At 46.1% G+C, this 20656-nt stretch overlaps 5 non-coding genes across 5 annotated transcripts; 1 reads left to right on the forward strand and 4 right to left on the reverse strand.

The window, feature by feature from the left end:
- Positions 1-3900: 3900 nt before the first annotated feature.
- trnae-cuc (transfer RNA glutamic acid (anticodon CUC)) lies at positions 3901-3972 on the forward strand. Its single transcript has one exon. It is a non-coding gene; the product is annotated as a tRNA-Glu (tRNA).
- Positions 3973-4676: 704 nt separating this feature from the next.
- trnae-uuc (transfer RNA glutamic acid (anticodon UUC)) lies at positions 4677-4748 on the reverse strand. The gene has a single exon. It is a non-coding gene; the product is annotated as a tRNA-Glu (tRNA).
- Positions 4749-5386: 638 nt separating this feature from the next.
- On the reverse strand, positions 5387-5458 carry trnae-uuc (transfer RNA glutamic acid (anticodon UUC)). The gene has a single exon. It is a non-coding gene; the product is annotated as a tRNA-Glu (tRNA).
- Positions 5459-6095: 637 nt separating this feature from the next.
- trnae-uuc (transfer RNA glutamic acid (anticodon UUC)) lies at positions 6096-6167 on the reverse strand. The gene has a single exon. It is a non-coding gene; the product is annotated as a tRNA-Glu (tRNA).
- A 638-nt stretch (positions 6168-6805) lies between these two features.
- trnae-uuc (transfer RNA glutamic acid (anticodon UUC)) lies at positions 6806-6877 on the reverse strand. The gene has a single exon. It is a non-coding gene; the product is annotated as a tRNA-Glu (tRNA).
- Positions 6878-20656: the final 13779 nt, after the last annotated feature.

The raw sequence follows: 20656 nt of genomic DNA on the forward strand, positions 1-20656 counted from the left end.
GGCCTTCCCGCACTCAGGGCAGCAGGAGGGCCTCTACTCACTGTGGACTCATTGGTGCTTCAGAACCGTTTCAAATTTCACAATATCCTTCTGATAGGAGTGAGACCAGAATTGCACACAATATTCCAAATGTATTCCACAATATTCCAGTGTCCTGTCCAGCCACAACGAAACTTCCCAACTCCTATACTCAAGTTAGAGGATTGTGAAAGTTTTTAAAACTCACAAAATAAAATACGAAAAAAAGGGAAGGACAAACCGAATTTTTGAAGTCAACTTGGAAGCATCATTGAGAAATCAGCGGACTGGGTTTATTAGGTACCTGTTCTCCTTAAATACACTGTATACATCTTTCTCTTCTGCTCTTCGTAGTTCACAAAACCATGCTGAGTATCCTTGATCACATTATTCCTATCCAGATGTTCATAAATCCTATCCCTTACAATTTTCTCTAAGACTTTGCCCACAACAAAAGTGAGACTCACCGGCCTATACTTACTAGGGTTATCCGTACTCTGCTCCTTGAACAAGGAAACCACATTTGCTATCCTCCAGTCTTCTGGCACTATTCCTGTAGATAACGAGGTCATAAAAATCAAGGCCAATGGCTCTGCAATCTCTTCCCTTGCTTCCCAGAGAATCCTAGTATTAATGCCATCAGGCCCAGGGGACTTATCTATTTTCACCCTTTCCAGAAATTCCAATACCTCTTCCCTACATACTTCAAAGCCATCAATTTTCAATATTCATATCGGCAACAATGTCCTGTTCCTGAGTGAATACTGATGAAAAGTATTCATTCAGTGTCTCCCCAATCTCTTCGGCCTCCATGCGCAACTTCCCACTACTATCCTTGACTGGACCTATTCCTACCCGAGTCATTCTTTTATTCCTGACGTACCTATAGATAGCCTTTGGGTTTTCCCTAATCCTACCAACCAAGTACTTTTCGTGTCCCCTCCTTGCTGCTCTTAACTCTCTCTTTAGATCCTCCCTGGCTAACTTATAACTCTCAATCGCCCCAATTGAATTTCACGCCTCATCTTTACATAGGCCGCCCTCTTCACTTTAACAAGGGATTCCAATTCATTATTAAACCATGGCTCCCTCACATGACCCTTTCCTCCCTGCCTCACTGGTACATACTTATCAAGGACACTCAATAGTTGCTCCTTGAACAAGCTCCACATATCAATTGTCCCCTTCCCTTGAAGCCTAGTTTTCCAAGCCACGCATCCTAAGTCATGCCTCACCGCATCATAATTTCCCAGCCCCTAGCTATAAATCTTGCCCTACAGTGCATACTTATCCCTCTTCATCACCAGAGGAAAAGTCACCCAATTGTGGTCACTGTCCCCAAAGTGCTCACCTACCTCCAATTCTAACACCTGGCCTGTTTCGATACCCAGAACCAAATCTAGTACGGCCTCACCTCTTGTTGGCCTGTCAACATATTGTGTCATCTAACGTACTAGAGCTATAGCTTTCCCAGTCAATATCTGGAAAGTTAAAGACCCCCATAACAACCACCCTATTACTTACACTCTTCTCCTGAATCACCCCGGCAATCCTTTCTTCTGCGTCTCTAGGACTATTAGGCCTGTAGAAAACTCCTCACCTTTCCTATTTCTAACCTCAGCCCAAACTACCTCAGATGGCGAGTCTTCATTCATCGTCCTTTCCACCGCTGAAATACTATCCTTTACAAGCAATGCCACACACACCCTCTTTTACCCCTACCTCTGACCCTACTAAAACATTTGAACACTGGAACCTGCAACAGCCAATCCTGTCCCTGTTCTACCCATGTCTCCGTGATAGCCACAACATCGAAATCCCAGGTACCAACCCACACTGCAAGTTCACCTTCCTTATTTCGTATACTTCTCACATTGACGTATATACACTTCAAGCCACCTGCCTGTTTAGAGGCAACCTCCTTCGAGATTGATGCCATGTTCCTAACCTCCCTACACTCAAGGTCCTGCACCCTAAAGCTGCAGTCTACATGTCCCTGCAGAGTTAGTTTAAACCCTCCCAAAGAGCACTAGCAAACCTCCCCCAAAGGATGGTGGTGCACCTCAGGCTCAGGTGGAGACCATCCTGTTTATACAGATACCACCTTCCCCAGAAAGAACCCCAGTTATCCAGATACTGGAATCCCTCCCTCCTGCACCATCCCTGTAGCCATGCATTTAACTGTTCTCTCTCACTATTCCTCGACTCTCTATCACGTGGCACGGGTAACAAACCAGAGACAACAACTCTGTTTGTTCGAACACTGCGCTTCCAACCTAGCTCCCTGAAAGCCTGCCTAACATCCTCATGCTTCTTCCTACCTATGGCGTTGCTGCCAATGTGGACCACGACTTCGGGCTGCTCCCCCACCCCCTTAAGGAACCGGAAAACACGATCAGAAACGTCACTTACCCTTGCACCTGGGAGGCAACATACCAAAAGTGAGTCTCTCTCGCCCCCACGAAACCGGCTATCTGTGCCCCAAACTATCGAGTCCCCAATAACTCTTGCTCTGCTCTTCTCCAACCTTCTCTTCTGAGCAACAGGAACAGGCTCCGTGCCAGAGCCCTGAACCCCACTGCTTACCCCGGTAAGTCGTCGTACCAACAAGAATCCAAAATGGTATACTTGTTCTTGAGGGGAACGACCGCAGGATGTCTCTGCATTGGCTGCTTTCTCCAAGACCCTCACTGTCACCCATCTGTCTGCAATCTTTGGAGTTGCTACTTTCCTAAAGAACCGATCTATGACCCCCTCTGCCTCCCGAATGATTCTAAATTCATCCAACTCCAGCTCCAGTTCGCGAACATGGTCTTGGAGGAGCTGGAGATGGGTGCACTTACGGCAAGTGTAATCATCAAGGACGACCATGGCATCCCTCCCCTCAAACATGTTGCAAGAGGAACATTGCACTGTCTTCACTGCCATCCCTCTAAAAGTAACCTTTAAGAAAAACTAGGTCTGAAGAATACAACAAGCAAAATGCAGCACTGACCTGCTTACCACAATGGGTCTTATTATAAGGTTAGAGGAGGAGGGCGGGTGGGAGGCACTATCACTGTAGTGCCTCGGGATCCTCTCTTTTTTCACCAATAAAGGCGCGCAGGTGAGTCCCGGAGATGTGACTTGACTCTCCAGTCTCCCCAATGTTCTCGAGATCGGATAAAGTCTTCTTACTGCCGCAGCCCGGGTTCGATTCCCGGGCAGCGAGGCAATTTTCAGCACAGCGTAGATTTACGTCTCCCTGGTGGTCTAGTGGTTAGGATTTGGCGCTTTCACCACCGCGGCCCGGGTTCGATTCCCGGTCAGGAAAGCAGTTTTCAACGGGTCTTAATGCGCTGTACAGTTGTTTCTTGATCTTTGTTGCTCCTGGGCACTGCAATGTGAAGTAGCTCGTTGAAATAGCATCCTGATGCAGATTTGTTTGCATGTGTTGGGATGATTGCTTCTGCAGCTACAAAAGAGTGAACAATCCTCACTCTCTCGGCGGAGCATGTCAGGGCTTTTTGGCAGTGTCTGTTTGTAGACGCGGTTATGTTTGTTTAACAGTTTAAATTTAATATTTTTGTATCCATTGCTCCCGAAGCGATCTCTATCACATTGGGAAGACTGGAGAGTCAAGTCACATCTCTGGGACTCTCCTGCTCGCCTTTATCGGGAAAAAAAACCTACCCAGGTAAGCTTGCGCTACACCAGCTTCTGGGTCCGGTCCGCGCTTTTTTCCCTATAAAGGCGCGCAGGAGAGTTGCGGAGATGTGACTTGACTCTCTAGTCTCCCCAGTGTTCTCGAGATCGGTGGAAGTCTTCTTACTGCCGCAGCCCGGGTACGATTCCCGGGCAGAGAGGAAATTTTCAGCAGAGCTGCAGGAGCCAATCTCCGTCTCCCTGGTGGTCTAGTGGTTAGGATTTGGCGCTCTCACCGCCGCGGCCCGGGTTCGATTCCCGGTCAGGGAAGCAGTTTTCAGCGGGTCGACGGGCTATCCAATCGTCTTAAATACGCTGTACGGTTGTTTATTGATCTTCGTCGTTCCTGGGTGCTGCAGAGTGAAGTAGCTCATTGAAATAGCATCCTGATGCGGATTTGTTTGCATGTGTTGGGATGATTGTTTCTGCAGCTGTAAACGAGTGAACAATCCTCACTCTCTCGGCGGAGCAGGTCAGGGCTGTTTAGCAGTGTCTGTTTGTAGACGCGGTTACCTTTGTTTTACCTTGTTTTTACCTTTGGAAAAAAGCGCGGAGCGGACCTGGAAGCTGGTGTCGCGCAAGCTTACCTGGGTAGGTTTTTTTTTCCCAATAAAGGCGAGCAGGAGAGTCCCAGAGATGTGACTTGACTCTCCAGTCTCCCCAATGTTACAGAGATCGCATCGGGAGCAATGGATACATCAAAAAAATTACATTTAAACTGTTAAACAAAGGTAACCGCGTCTACAAACAGACACTGCTAAACAGCCCTGACCTGCTCCGCCGAGAGAGTGAAGATTGCTCACTCGTTTGCTACTGCAGAAGCAAACATCCCAACGCATGCAAGCAAATCTGCATCAGGATGCTATTTCAAAGAGCTATTTTACACTGCAGCACACAGGAACGACGAAGATCAACAGACAACTATGCAGTGCGTTTAAGACGAATAAAGAGTCCTCTGACCCGCTGAAAACTGCTTCCCTGACCGGGAATCGAACCCGGGCCGCGGCGGTGAAAGCGCCAAATCCTAACCACTAGACCACCAGGGAGACATGGACGCCTCTTGGTAGCTCTGCTGAAAATTGCCTCGCTGCCCGTGAATCGAACCTGGGCTGCGGCAGAAAGAAGACTTTCACCGGTACATCCATCAATATAATTTTCTTGTATCCCTTGCTCCCGATGCGATCTCTATAGCATTGGGGAGACTGGAGAGTCATGTCACATCTCCGGGACTCACCTGCGCGCCTTTATTGGAAAAAAGCGCGGAGCGGACCTGGAAGCTGGTGTCGCGCAAGCTTACCTGGGTAGGTTTTTTTTTCCCAATAAAGGCGAGCAGGAGAGTCCCAGAGATGTGACTTGACTCTCCAGTCTCCCCAGTGTTACAGAGATCGCATCGGGAGCAATGGATACATCAAAAAAATTACATTTAAACTGTTAAACAAAGGTAACCGCGTCTACAATCAGACACTGCTAAACAGCCCTGACCTGCTCCGCCGAGAGAGTGAAGATTGCTCACTCGTTTGCTACTGCAGAAGCAAACATCCCAACGCATGCAAGCAAATCTGCATCAGGATGCTATTTCAAAGAGCTATTTTACACTGCAGCACACAGGAACGACGAAGATCAACAGACAACTATGCAGTGCGTTTAAGACGAATAAAGAGTCCTCTGACCCGCTGAAAACTGCTTCCCTGACCGGGAATCGAACCCGGGCCGCGGCGGTGAAAGCGCCAAATCCTAACCACTAGACCACCAGGAAGACATGGACGCCTCTTGGTAGCTCTGCTGAAAATTGCCTCGCTGCCCGTGAATCGAACCTGGGCTGCGGCAGAAAGAAGACTTTCACCGGTACATCCATCAATATAATTTTCTTGTATCCCTTGCTCCCGATGCGATCTCTATAGCATTGGGGAGACTGGAGAGTCATGTCACATCTCCGGGACTCACCTGCGCGCCTTTATTGGAAAAAAGCGCGGAGCGGACCTGGAAGCTGGTGTCGCGCAAGCTTACCTGGGTAGGTTTTTTTTCCCAATAAAGGCGAGCAGGAGAGTCCCAGAGATGTGACTTGACTCTCCAGTCTCCCCAGTGTTACAGAGATCGCATTGGGAGCAATGGATACATCAAAAAAATTACATTTAAACTGTTAAACAAAGGTAACCGCGTCTACAATCAGACACTGCTAAACAGCCCTGACCTGCTCCGCCGAGAGAGTGAAGATTGCTCACTCGTTTGCTACTGCAGAAGCAAACATCCCAACGCATGCAAGCAAATCTGCATCAGGATGCTATTTCAAAGAGCTATTTTACACTGCAGCACACAGGAACGACGAAGATCAACAGACAACTATGCAGTGCGTTTAAGACGAATAAAGAGTCCTCTGACCCGCTGAAAACTGCTTCCCTGACCGGGAATCGAACCCGGGCCGCGGCGGTGAAAGCGCCAAATCCTAACCACTAGACCACCAGGGAGACATGGACGCCTCGTGGTAGCTCTGCTGAAAATTGCCTCGCTGCCCGTGAATCGAACCTGGGCTGCGGCAGAAAGAAGACTTTCACCGGTACATCCATCAATATAATTTTCTTGTATCCCTTGCTCCCGATGCGATCTCTATAGCATTGGGGAGACTGGAGAGTCATGTCACATCTCCGGGACTCACCTGCGCGCCTTTATTGGAAAAAAGCGCGGAGCGGACCTGGAAGCTGGTGTAGCGCAAGCTTACCTGGGTAGGTTTTTTTTTCCCAATAAAGGCGAGCAGGAGAGTCCCAGAGATGTGACTTGACTCTCCAGTCTCCCCAGTGTTACAGAGATCGCATTGGGAGCAATGGATACATCAAAAAAATTACATTTAAACTGTTAAACAAAGGTAACCGCGTCTACAATCAGACACTGCTAAACAGCCCTGACCTGCTCCGCCGAGAGAGTGAAGATTGCTCACTCGTTTGCTACTGCAGAAGCAAACATCCCAACGCATGCAAGCAAATCTGCATCAGGATGCTATTTCAAAGAGCTATTTTACACTGCAGCACACAGGAACGACGAAGATCAACAGACAACTATGCAGTGCGTTTAAGACGAATAAAGAGTCCTCTGACCCGCTGAAAACTGCTTCCCTGACCGGGAATCGAACCCGGGCCGCGGCGGTGAAAGCGCCAAATCCTAACCACTAGACCACCAGGGAGACATGGACGCCTCTTGGTAGCTCTGCTGAAAATTGCCTCGCTGCCCGTGAATCGAACCTGGGCTGCGGCAGAAAGAAGACTTTCACCGGTACATCCATCAATATAATTTTCTTGTATCCCTTGCTCCCGATGCGATCTCTATAGCATTGGGGAGACTGGAGAGTCATGTCACATCTCCGGGACTCACCTGCGCGCCTTTATTGGAAAAAAGCGCGGAGCGGACCTGGAAGCTGGTGTAGCGCAAGCTTACCTGGGTAGGTTTTTTTTTCCCAATAAAGGCGAGCAGGAGAGTAACCCGAGGCACTACCCGGGTAGTGCCTCCCTCCCGCCCTCCTCCTCTAACCTAATAATAATAACCAATGTGGTAAGCAGGTCAGTGCTGCATTTTGCTTGTTCTGTTCTTCAGACCTAGTTTTTTTTTGAAGGTTGCTTTTGGAGGGATTGCAGTGAAGACAGTGTAATGTTCCTCTTGCGACAGGTTTGAGGTGGGGGATGCCATGGTTGTCCCTGCTGATTACACTTGTAGGAAGTGTACCCATCTCCAGCTCCTCCAAGACCGTGTTCAGGAACTGGAGCTGGAGTTGGATGAATTTAGAATCATTTGGGAGGCAGAGGGGGTCATAGATCGGTGCTTCAGGAAAGTTGCAACTCCAAAGATTGCAGGCAGACGGGTGACACTGAGGAGGATTTGGAGAAAGCAGCCAATGCAGAGACCCCCTGCGGTCGTTCCCCTCAAGAACAAGTAACCCTTTTGAATCCTTGTTGCGTGGAGGACTTACCAGGGGTAAGCAGTGGGGTTCAGGCCTCTGGCACGGAGCCTGTTCCTGTTGCTCAGAAGGGAAGGGTGGAGAAGAGCAGAGCAATAGTTATTGGGTACTCGATAGTTTGGGGCACAGATAGGCGGTTTTGTGGGGGCGAGAGAGTCTCACGATTGGTATGTTGCCTCCTAGGTGCAAGGGTAAGCGACGTCTCTGATCGTATTTTCCGGGTCCTTCAGGGGGTGGGGGAGCAGCCCGAAGTGGTCCACATTGGCACCAACGACATAGATAGGAAGAAGGATGAGGATGTTAGGCAGCTTTCAGGGAGCCAGGTTGGAAGTGCAGAGTTAGAATAGTCAGAGTTGTTGTCTCTGGTTTGTTACCCGTGCCACTTGATAGCGAGTCAAGGAATAGTGAGAGAGAACAGTTAAAAGCGTGGCAACAGGGATGGTGCAGGAGGGAGGGATTCCGGTATCTGGATAACTGGGATTCTTCCTGGGGAAGGTGGGACCTCTATAAACAGGAGGGTCTACACCTGAACCTGAGGGGCACCAGTATCTTTTGGGGGGACGTTTGCTAGTGCTGTTTTTGGTGGGGTTTAAACTAACTCTGCCGGGACATGGGAACCGAGACTGTAGCTTTAGGGTGCAGGACCTTGAGTGGAGGGAGGTTAGGAACATGGCATCAATTTTACAGGAGATTGCCTCTAAACAGGAATGTGACATGAAGTGTATATACTTCAATTTGAGAAGTATACGAAATAAGGTAGGTGAACTTGCAGCGTGAGTTGATACCTGGGAGTTCGATGTTGTGGCTATTGAGGAGACATGGGTAGAATAGGGACAGAATTGGTTGTTGCAGGTTCCAGTGTTTAAATGTTTTAGTAGGGTCAGAGGTGAGGGGAAAAGAGGGGGAGGTGTGACATTGCTTGTCAAGGATCGTATTCCAGTGGTGGAAAGGACGATGGATGAAGACTCGCCATCTGAGGTAGTTTGGGCTGTGGTTAGAGATAGGAAAGGTGAGGTCACCCTGTTAGGAGTTTTCTACAGGCCTAATAGTCCTAGAGATGTAGAAGAAAGGATTGCGAGGGTGATTCAGGAGAAGAGTGAAAGTAATAGGGTGGTTGTTATGGGAGTCTTTGACTTTCCAGATGTTAACTGGGAAAGCTATAGCTCGTGTACATTAAATGGGGCGGTGTTTGTCCAATGTGTGCGGGAGGGTTTCCTGACACAATATGTTGACATGCCAACAAGAGGTGAGGCCGTACTGGATTTGGTTCTGGGTAATGAACCAGGCCAGGTGTTAGAATTGGAGGTAGGTGAGCACTTTGGGGACAGTGACCACAATTCGGTGACTTTTACTCTGGTGATGAAGAAGGATAAATGTGCACTGCAGGGCAAGAGTTAAAGCTGGGGGCAAGGAAATTATGATGCGGTGAGGCATGACTTAGGATGCGTGGCTTGGAAAAGTAGTCTTTAAGGGAAGGGCACAATCGATATGTGGAGCTTGTTCAAGGAGCAACTATTGAATGTTCTTGATAAGTATGTACCAGTCAGGCAGGGAGTAAAGGGTCGTGTGAGGGAGCCGTGGTTTAATAATGAATTGGAATCCCTTGTTAAAGTGAAGAGGGTGGCCTCTGTAAAGATGAGGCATGAAATTCAATTGGGGCGATTGAGAGTTATATTAGCCAGGGAGGATCTAAAGAGAGAGCTAAGAGCAGAAAGGAGGGGACATGAAAAGTCCTTGGTTGGTAGGTTTAGGGAAAACCCAAAGGCTTTCTATAGGTATGTCAGGAATAAAAGAATGACTCGGGTAGGAATAGGTCCTGTCAAGGATAGTAGTGGGAAGTTGCGCATGGAGGCCGAAGAGATTGGGGAAACACTGAATGAATATTTTTCATCAGTATTCACTCAGGAACAGGACATTGTTGCCGATGTGAATACTGAGTCACAATCAATTAAAATTGATGGCTTTGAGGTATGTAGGGAAGAGGTATTGGAAATTCTGGAAACGGTGAAAATAGATAAGTCCCCTGGGCCCGATGGCATATATCCTAGGATTCTCTGGGAAGCAAGGGAGGAGATTGCAGAGCCATTGGCCTTGATTTTTATGACTTCGTTGTCTACAGGAATAGTGCCAGAAGACTGGAGGATAGCAAATGTAGTTCCCTTGTTCAAGAAGGGGAGTAGAGATAACCCTAGTAACTATAGGCCGGTGAGTCTCACTTTTGTTGTGGGCAAAGTCTTAGAGAAAATTGTAAGGGATAGGATTTATGAACATCTGGATAGGAATAATGTGATCAAGGATACTCAGCATGGTTTTGTGAACTACGAAGAGCAGAAGATAAAGATGTATATCGTGTATTTAAGGAGAACAGGTACCTAATAAACCCAGTCCGCCGATTTCTCAATGATGCTTCCAAGTTGACTTCAAAAATTCGGTTTGTCCTTCCATTTTTTTCCTATTTTATTTTGTGAGTTTTAAAAACTATCGCAATCCTCTAACTTGAGTATGGGAGTTGGGAAGTTTCGTTGTGGCTGGACAGGACACTGGAATATTGTGGAATACATTTGGAATATTGTGTGCAATTCTGGTCTCCCTCCTATCAGAAGGATATTGGGAAATTTGAAAGGGTTCTGAAGCACCAATGGGTCCACAGAGAGGAGAGGCCCTTCTGCTGCCCTGAGTGCAGCACCCGGGACGTCTGTTCTCAAGCCCTGAGTGCAAGATGGCTTTAAGCAGTTCTTCCCACCTGCTGAGACACAAGTGGGTCCACACCAAGGAGAGGCGGTTCTTCTGCCCCGAGTGCATGACGGGCTTTGCTCTTTCTTCTGACCTGCTGGCCCACTGGTGGGTCCACATGGGGGAGATGGTGTTCAGTTGCTCTAAGTGCAGGAAGGCCTTCATCAAACCTCAGACCTGCACGTCTTTGGACACGACCACCCAGAGAAAACACACGCAGACACTGGGAGAATATGCAAACTCCTCACAGACAGACACTCAAGGCTGGAATCAAACCTGGATCTGTGGCACAGTTAGGCTGCAGTGGTAACCACTGAGCCACTACCTATTGCAACCCGAAGTAGGCAAGCAGGAGGTCTGGAGAACACAGCAAGCCAGGCAGCATCAGGATGTGGAGTAGTCAGCATTTTGGGTATTAACCCTTCTTCAGGACTGAAACGTTGACTTCTCTATGAGAAAAGATTTACGGAACGTTGCTGGGGGTTGGAGGGTTTGAGCTACAGGGAGAGTCTGAATAGGCTGGGGCTGTTTTCACTGGAGCATCGGAGGTAGAGGAGTGACCTAATAGGCGTTTAAATTCATGAGAGGGATGGACAGGGTAAAAGACAAGGTATTTTCCCTGGGCTGGAGGAGTCCAGAAATAGAGGGTATAGGTTCAGGGTGAGAGGCGAAATATATTAAAGGGACAACTTCTTCATGCAGTGGGTGGCACATACATGAAATGAGCTTCCAGAGTATATGGGTCAGGTGCTGTCAAATGGGACTAGGTTAATTTAAGATATCAGGTCAGCATGGAAAAGTTGGACCGAAGGGTCTGTTTCCATGTTGTATGTGTCTCTGACTACTGGTCTTGATGTAAGTTTAAAAGAGAGTCCAAGTAACTTTGAATAGTTCAATCTTGTTGAACTCACCTCCTCAAATGTTTCAAATGACTCCATCCGAGCGATACTGTTTAAACATGCTGAGTTGGACAAAATATCCTATCAAGTTCAACACAAACCCAGAGTTGAAGATGTCAGAAATCACACGATACCGAGGGGACCAAAACTGATCACAATATTCCAGGTGCAGCCTCATCAACGTTCTGTATAACTACACTATATCTTGCCAACATCTATACTCAATTCCCTAACTGATGAAGATTAGTGTGCCTAAACCTTTCTTCACTGCCTTGTGCAGCGATGTTATCAGAGATATAGGATCGACTTTAAACTGATCCACAATCCTGCGACTGGGAGCACTGAAGCAGAGTAGTGCAGTATGAGTGTGCTGGGCGCATAACCGAGGGGTCAAGACCATGTGATGCTATTGCTCAATGTCTCCATAAGCTGCTTTCCTTGGCAAAGGTGCTCTGTTCTGTATCTTGCCTTTGCATCTGCTTCCCAAAGCTTCTTCAGTAGAGCAGTGGCTGCTAGAGCCCAGGAGCTCAACAACCCCCCGGAGCTGGAGAAAACTCCGAGTTCCAAAAGGGGGGCTGGATTTGCTCAAGGCTTGTATCTATTAACTTATTTAAATGGTACCTACTGTATGGGGCTTTGGTTCACATTACAACCGGAGGGTCATGTCAGAGTGTTTATATTTAGCAGTGGTAGTTCGTAAAATACATTCCCTGGAGGAGCACCTTCTGTGATGCTGCATTTCTTGCTTTCTGCACTTCCCCATTTATTATCTCCCATCTTGATTGTATATTTTTTTGGTCAAATTTGATTTCATATTTATCAGGCTTGGTATTCACTGTGTGCTACTAATTTGTTTGTTCGAATATTGTCAGTCAAAATTAATGTTGTAATTTCATTTCTGATGTCAGAGTTTGACATTGAATGTGCAGGTGTGAATACCAGTAAGTTGTGAAAATAAATCAAAAACTTGTGGTTTTACAGCAAAAAGAGCAGTTCACCGCTATCAATGGCATTTTCTCATTTCAAGGGGATGAGTTGAGCCTGACCAACAAACCGTTTCAAACAGTCACCCAATTTTATTAATATTTTCGTTATCTTCATTAAAGATAATAACTCCAGCATGCTAAAATTTATACAATTTGTTTATAAAATTTATTTATATGTCCATTGCTCTGCCACATTGGGGAGACTGGATGCCAACTTGCAGAACATTTCAGGAAACAGCTCTCGGACTCCAAACCTAAACGACCGCACCGCCCTGTGGCTGAATACTTTAACTTCCCCTCCCAATCCGTCAAGGGCATGCAAGTCCTGTGCCGCATCCCCCTGCAAGCTCTAGCTACCTGACGCTTGTAGGAAGAACACTTCATCTTTCGCCTTGGGACCCAGCAACTACATGGGATCAATATCGATCTCACCAGTTTCCATATTTCTCCTCACCCTCACTCCCACACCACGCGCCTTGTCCCAGATCCAACCTTCCAACTCGGCATTGGTCTCTTGAGCTGTCCTATATTTTCATCTTGCTTCCCACCTATTCGCTCCACCCTCCTGTCTTACCTCTCACGATAAATCAGCACCTCCATCGACCTATTTCATTCACAGCTACCTCCCCTCCATCCCCATCCCCTTCCCAATTATCTCTCAGCCCCGTTGGACCAACCTTCATTCCTGATGAAGAACTTATGCTCTGAACCAAGACTGTGGTGAAGGAACATCCTTAATAAGAAAGAGTTCCCAATTCAGATTTATTCCCCATTTGTTCCCCCGTTCTTCGAGAATTAAGAAATGTCTTTTTCTTCCACTAGAAAGTGATCTTACACTTTGCGGTGTCTGAAGTGTTATACCACTCCACTTTGTTGCCCACCTTTTAAGAATCCTTTCAACCTGTTTTTCAGACAATGGTGGCGGTGACCAAAAGCAATCATTTCACTCCTCTTCAATGCCCCATTTCTCCTCCTATGAACCACTTTTACAAGTTGTCTGAGTGTACTTGGTTTTCAAAATGTAATTTGGCCGTTGAAGTAAACAGGGTTAGTCTTTATCGATCGCTAGCTTTGTTTGCACCAACTGTAATTATCCACCAATTTGCTGGGTTTTTTTGTTCCAGCAGAGCTGGAAACAATGATCTATATTTATTTTGCACTCAGGTGTGAAAACTCATCCCAAGAATCGTCATATTATTATAGTTGATTGATGCTATAACAGGAGGAATTGTGTGGCAGTTTCAGACTAAACTCTTGGCTGGAAAGAATGTAGATTGATGATGAAAGTCAAAAAGCAGAATCTCTGGCCACAATCTATCAGTCTGGCTTGATTAATTGGTGGCTCTTCAAAAGCACTTCCAAGCCATCACCTCAACCACCAAGAGCAGGTAAGTGTGAACACAGCATTCCAACTGTGAAATATATCGCATTGCTTCTTTGTTATTGATCAACAACCTGGAACTCGCTCCTGAACATTATTGCAGACCAAATTATGTGAAGCAATTTAAGTGGCAGCTCAGCGCCACATTTTCAAGGACAGTTTGGGAAGGGTTATTGGCAGAGCCAATGATATTCACATCTCATGAAATAATAAGCAAAGAGGCATGGATAGAGGATTGGCTAACCAATGATGCAATTGGGATAAGGGGCATGTTCAGGATAGCAAATTGTAATCAGTAGTTTGCCACAGGGATCAGTGCTGGGGCCAAAATTATTTACAATATGTATTATTTACAATTATTTACTTGGATAAGTGAAGTGAATGCACTGTTGCCAAGATTGCAGAAAAGATGGTTGATAGGAAGGCAGGTGGTGAGAAGACATGAAATATCTGCAGAGGTATATAGACAGGTTAAGCAAATGGCAAATGGAATAGAATTTGGGGAAATGAGGTTGTGCACTTTGCCAGGACGAACAGTGCTGAATGTTAAATGGAGAAAGCTGTTGAGGGGTTTGGAAGCCCATACCCATGCATCTCTTCATCCAAATTCAGTGAGTAATAGGGAAGGCAAATGGGAGGTTGACCTTTAAATAGAGTATAAATGTCGGGAGGTTATAGTGAACCTCTATCAGGCAACAGTCAGGCCAAAACTGAACACTGGGTGGGTCCTTTACCCAAGGAAAGATATACTGACTTTGGTGGCAGTCCAGAGAAGTTTGACCAGGATGAAAAGAATATCATATGAAGAGAAGTGAATTGGTTGGGCCTATACTTATTAGAAGTGAGAAGATTTAGAGGTAACCTTATTTTCACATAAGCGCTTCTGAGGAGACTTGACAGGCTTGATGTGGAAAAGTTTACCTTTGTGGGTGAGTCTAGCACCAGAGGGAATAACCTGCAAATGAGAGATTGCATGTTGAAGACAGATAGGAATTTTTACTGGGGACTGTAAATCTGTGGACCATGTTACTACAGGGGGTTGTTGAGCTTGGGTCGTTAAGTACATCCAAGGCTGTCAGTTTTTGTTTAACTAGTGAGGGAATCGAGGATTATGTGGAAATAGCAAGAAAGTGGAGTTGATCTTTACCAGAGCTAACGTGATCTGAATAAATGGCAGAATTGATTCAATGAGCTGAATTGAATAGTTAATAATAAAGGGGCCAGTACATCCTTCCTGATATATGGGACCCAAAATTGCGTTCAATACTCCAAATGCGGCTTGACCGGAGCCTTACAGAGCCTCAGAAGTATATCCCTGCCTTTATATTCAAGTCTGATCAAAATAAATGCCATCATTGCATTTGCCTCCCCAACTAGTGATTCAACCTTCAAGTTTACCTTGAGAGAATCCTGGAATAGAACTCCATCGTCTCTTTGCACATCTGATTTCTGAATTTTCTCCCCATAATCCTTCTGTTCCAGAGTAGCAGCAGAGATTTTCTGACAAACCGATTTTATTCAGGGATACCAAGGTGTCTCTGGAATTTCCAATATCTCAGAAGGAATAGTTATTCCTGGACAATGCAGAGAGGAATATGGTGTGGTCCTGTAAACTCCAGAACTTTCCAAACTACCTGGGTCAGCAATAACTCTTTCTGGACCAAGAAACAAAAGGGCCACTGAGAAACTGCAAAATCATAAGCCCTCAGAAGCAGAAATTAGGCAATTCAGCCCATTGAGTCTGCTCCACCATATAATCATTCTTAAGTATCAAGGGTTACGGGGAGAATGGGGATGAGAAAGTTATCAGCCAGGATTGAATGGTGGAGCAGATTCAATGGGCTGAATGGCCTAAATTCTGCCAGTTAACTATCCCTGGGAAGAAGGATGTATAACAACAAGCTGTTTCCTGGGACAGATGAGATAAGTTTTTAATAAACTCGTGACAAAAGGACAAGTTAGTCTGTCTGTGGAAGGATGGCCTTGACACCAAGAGGTTAATTGCAGGACAGGCTGTTTCAAACAGACAGCTAAACCTCAAGGCTAAGAAGGTATGCTACACACTGGAGGTCTCTAGCAATGTGGGGAGATGGTGTTAGGATCTAAAGAAACATCACACCACAGATTTCAAAGTGAGGAATCTCCACCAGAATTTAAACCCAGAAAGATGCAGCAGCAGTACTTGGAAGAACAACACTGCAGTGAATCCCTGAACACTTCCAGAGACAGATATTGTCGGTGGAAAGTCAGTTAAATTCTGCCATCAATTGGGTGATACCCAAGTTGGGACTGAGGTTGAACTTGGTGACTTGGTGGGGGGGGGGGGGGTTATTTTTAGTTGCTACATACAATAAAGTGTAAATCATTGTTTCAGCAGTTGATTCTCTGCGCAGTTTCTGAGTCAGGAGCCAAATTAAGGCAATTCACCCACAGCCACAGTGAGGCTAGGATTAATATTGACTCCATTGCATTCAGCAGGACATCACAGCAGCATTCAAGATCTCAAACAGAAACACCCAGAGGAACATGTTGCCCTACATTAGGTAAAATTAGCCTGAAAAGTGGTGTAACCTGTTCTAGTGATAAAAATAAATCCCCAACACTTTAAAATCAATTATCAGCAATTTTTTTTATCCAATCGTTACAGTTAAAAAATAAACACAACTATTAACAAACTGGTTATAGGCCAGGAGCAGCCAGGTGGCATTAGTTTAGTTGGGGATCATGGACTGGTTGGTCTGAAGGGTATGTTTCTGGCCTACATGACTCCATAGCACTGGATGAATGGAGATCCATCCCAAAGATGATAAAGGTTTCGAGCACCACTTTACGCAAATATGTGGACCCCCCTCCTGAGGGCAGTAGGGCACTGAGGTTCAGTAGTTCAGACAGTCAGCCAGCAACATCTCTCTGGGAGACTTCTCTCAAGAAAAGAAGCGGTTTCCTGTCACATCAGTTAGATTATCCAGTTTGGAGCAGGTCCGATATGTCCAACAAAATAGGTAGACAGGGCAGTGAAGAAGGCTTAAGCCTCACTGGCCTTCATCAGTCAGGGCATTGAGTATAGAAGTTGACAAGTTATGTTGCAGTTAATCAGGATATTGGTGAGGCCACACTTGGAGTATTGTGATTCGTTTTGATCACCTTGCGAAACAAAGATGTTATTAAACTTGAAAAGAGTGCAGAAGACATTTACAAGAAACCAGGACTCAAGGTCTGAGTAACAGGGAGAGGTTGGACAAGCTAAGACGTTTTTATTTCGAGCATAAGAGCCTCGTGGGCGGGGTGGGGGGGTGTTGGGGCGGGCTTATAGATGTGAAGAGATCCTGAGAGGCATGGAGAGGGTGAATGCACTCAATCTTTTTTCCCAGGATTGGGGAATTTCGAATATCAACATGCATTGAGAATCCCCATGAATACACGCAGCCTGCGTGGGAGTGCTCAAGGGCTCTAATTGCAGAGAGAACTTTAATTCTTTCGCGAAATGTGGACTAGTGTTCTCGCTGTAGACGAGCCTTTCATTGGATTGTTGAATCTGGCGGGTAACAACGACCCCTGCCCCGTGGAAACTCTATGGAAGCAAATTGATTTCCTCAAACTGACTGGAGTGTCACCAGGATTGGGCAGAAGCCAATCGGTTGCCGAGTGCTGGAGAGGGGATTCCTTACAGCGCCAGGGACCTGGGTTTGAACCCACCCTCATGGTGACAGTGTGGATTTTGCCCTTTCCTACCCCTCCCCCACTCCCTGTCTACGTGGGTTTCCTCTGGGTGCTTGGTTTTCCTTCCATGTTCCAAAAATGTGCAGGCTAGAATGGATTGGGCGTTCGAAATTCAGGGATAAGCTGTGGGGGTTATCGGGTGGGTCGGGGGTGGGGGTATGTTCTTCCGAGGGTCAGTATGGACTTGGTGGGCCAAACGGCCTGGATCCACAGTGATTCACCCAACGTGTCTCCAGCCTGGCTTCCAGCTCCATCTCTCTGTGCCAAAGGTCCTCCAGTGTGTGTTTTCCCTAGTTTCCAGCACCCAGAACGTCCCACCTTCTGCAAATCGAAAGACAAGTCCCACCCTGCCCTCTCCCATGTGTGTTGTGTAACTGCTTAATCACTTTTAGTGGCCCAGCAAAGGCTAATAGCCAATTTGGCAAACCAGGAGGATGGCCTCAACCGCGACCTTGGGTTCATGTCACATGACAGGTAACCCCACTTCACTGTTATGCTCTCTCTCTCTCTCCCTCTCTCTCTCTCTCTCTCTCTCTCACACACACACACACACACACACACTTACACACTCACACGCTCGTGCAGAGCCTTTCCGGTAGACATGTTCTCTCTCAGACACACAATAATACGTCACTACACTCACACCAATGCATACATCTTCGCACATGATTATACTCCATCTCACACACACACTTTACCCAGCATGCACACGCACTTACACACACACACTCTCTCTCAGGCATGCACTCACGCATTTGGAGTGAATTTGCATTTGCAGGATTATATATTTGGAAGTAGAACCAGTCTGACTCAAGATTGGGATACAGACAGACTCTAACCTCACAGCTTTCATGCATTGTTTGACGTGAGGTGCTACCTCCTTTTATAAAACATTAAGTTTCCTGGAAAACGTGACTTAAAAGAAATTCTGGAATGTACAGATTAATTAGCCGAAATCTGCAATCCATTTTAAAAGATGAATGATTTAACAGAAATCTAGGTTTCTTCAATTCATCACTTATGTTGCATGACACTATAATCTTTTTGCACTATATTCTGTGCCTTGTGATCCTACTCCACAGCTACCTGATGAAGGAGCAGCACTTCGAAACCCAGTGCCTCCAAATAAACCTGTTGGACTATACCCTGGTGTTTGTGAGATTTTAAAACTTTATTTCCAGTGAATACAGCCCACACCTCCAACTGTTGCCAGTAAACTTTGCAATGCCAATGAAACAATGAACCTGTAGTCCTGAAAAATATACAATTTCTAACAAGATTAGCTACTCATTCACTGATCCTTCTGAGACATGACATTAGTGCTGGAGGCTGAAAGAAATGAGCAGCTTTAAAACAAAAACCTGTTGGACCTCGCAGAGTCTGAACCTGGCGGTATGTTCAGGTAACCTTTACTACGACCTTATTTTGTTACACCTTCAGATTTCCCCAGGAAAAAAGGCATACAATAAGTGTTTTTAAAAGAAAACACATCCAGCTCAAAGTGCACCCAGTCCCCCCACCCCACTTTCTTTGTTGGTCAGCTGAGTTGTCCGTTTGTTACTGGATCCCTGGTACAGCCAGGTAAAGCATGCAGCTTGGATGACTGAGTGGACCCTTTCCCGCAGCGGCAGTTTCCTTCACTAAAAAGGGACAGGAGTGAATCAGATGGTGTTTTTCTCCCCCACTGCGGCTCCTGGGAGTGGAAAGGAAACAATCACCAAAACCCAGTCGTAGCTTTGTGAATCTTCAGAAAATAAGCCAACGTTCATCCCTTCAGATTTCCTATCGTGAGCTTTGTCACTCTTTTGTAGGACATTACAAGTGGAAGTTTTGCAGAAGAGCACCACAATGCAATCTGATTAATCAGGACCTGGATGTTTTCGGACTTTGAATGTGTGTGTTGTGCTCCAGAACATTGGTGTTCACAGTTTATAATACTTATCTTCCCAGTCCCCTGTATCACTTGTCGAAAATGTTTAATTTGCGTTTTGTAATCCTTTCACTGTCTGCTAATGAGGAAAGTGTTTGTGTGTTTTACCTAAGTTATGTTGACCTTGCATACCTCGAGCCTCAAGCTAATTTCACGAGAAACCTTCTCCAGTTCAAAAGCAAACTGTTAGTGATGGCTCTGTTTCTTGTCACGTATCCAATTTCAGATCGATGTTGCTAATGACCCTTTTATTCCTTCAGATCCACGTTTCGCTCACAGGGCTAGAACAGAACTGTCACCAAATACATTTACCAATCTACATTCATCCTAACGATTGTCCAGAGACAGTCCAGACACCGTCCCCTTGTTGTAGAGGCCGGGAGATTGACTCTGATGTTCTCGGGACATGAACTGATCTGAGACATTGAAAGAATTGTCGTTCCTGCACATCAGGAATTCAAACCCCTTCTCTCCTCCGAGCCAATGAGAGAGCTCGGGAACAGGCAAAACACTGAAAGGCTGGAAGGGCGACGGCCCCGGAGCACAAAGCTAGTTCCTCGTGACATGGATGTGTCTGCAGACTGTCCCCGGTGTCTCCACAATGAATGTCCCAGGCTTTATTATGGAAAAGTAAAACTGTTTGACGACAATTGTAATTCTCGGCGGGGCCGGCTGAATTATGAACTCACTAACAGCCTCCCCTAAGCGATGGTGAAGGCCCGGCATTGTCCTGAAGCCGGCATACGGTTTGAATTCCCGATCTGCGGGAATGAGAATCTTTTCACCGTCTCGCGTCAATAAATGTCCCTCAGAACATCGGAGTCAAGTCTAAGCGGAAGCTGAAATAGCCTCACACGCTGCTCACGGGCACATTTTACTTTCCCCAACTCAACGCCTCAACCACTGCGGCTCCTGGGAGTGGAAAGGAAACAATCACCAAAACCCAGTCTAAGTTTTGTGAATCTTCAGAAAATAAGCAAACCTTCATCCCTTCGGATTTTCTATCCTGGTCTGACAGGGATGGGTTTTGTCACTCTTTTGTCGGATATTGCAAGTGGATGTTTTGCAGAAAAGCATCACAATGCAATCTGATTAATCAAGATCTGGATGTTTTCGGGCTTTGAATGTAAGTGTTGTGCTCCAGAACTTTGTTGTTCACAGTTTATAATACTTTTCTTCCCAGTCCCCTGTACCACTTGTCGAAAATGCTTTATTTGCGTCTTGTAATCCTTTCACTGTCTGCTAATGAGGATAGCATTTCCGTGTTTTACCTAAATTATCTTGACCTCACATACCTCAAGCCTCAAGCTAATTTCACGAGAAACCTTCTCCAGTTCAAAAGTCAACTGTCAATAATGGCTC

This window comes from Hemiscyllium ocellatum (genome assembly GCF_020745735.1).
Source record: "Hemiscyllium ocellatum isolate sHemOce1 chromosome 27 unlocalized genomic scaffold, sHemOce1.pat.X.cur. SUPER_27_unloc_6, whole genome shotgun sequence".
Taxonomy (NCBI): Eukaryota; Metazoa; Chordata; class Chondrichthyes; order Orectolobiformes; family Hemiscylliidae; genus Hemiscyllium; species Hemiscyllium ocellatum.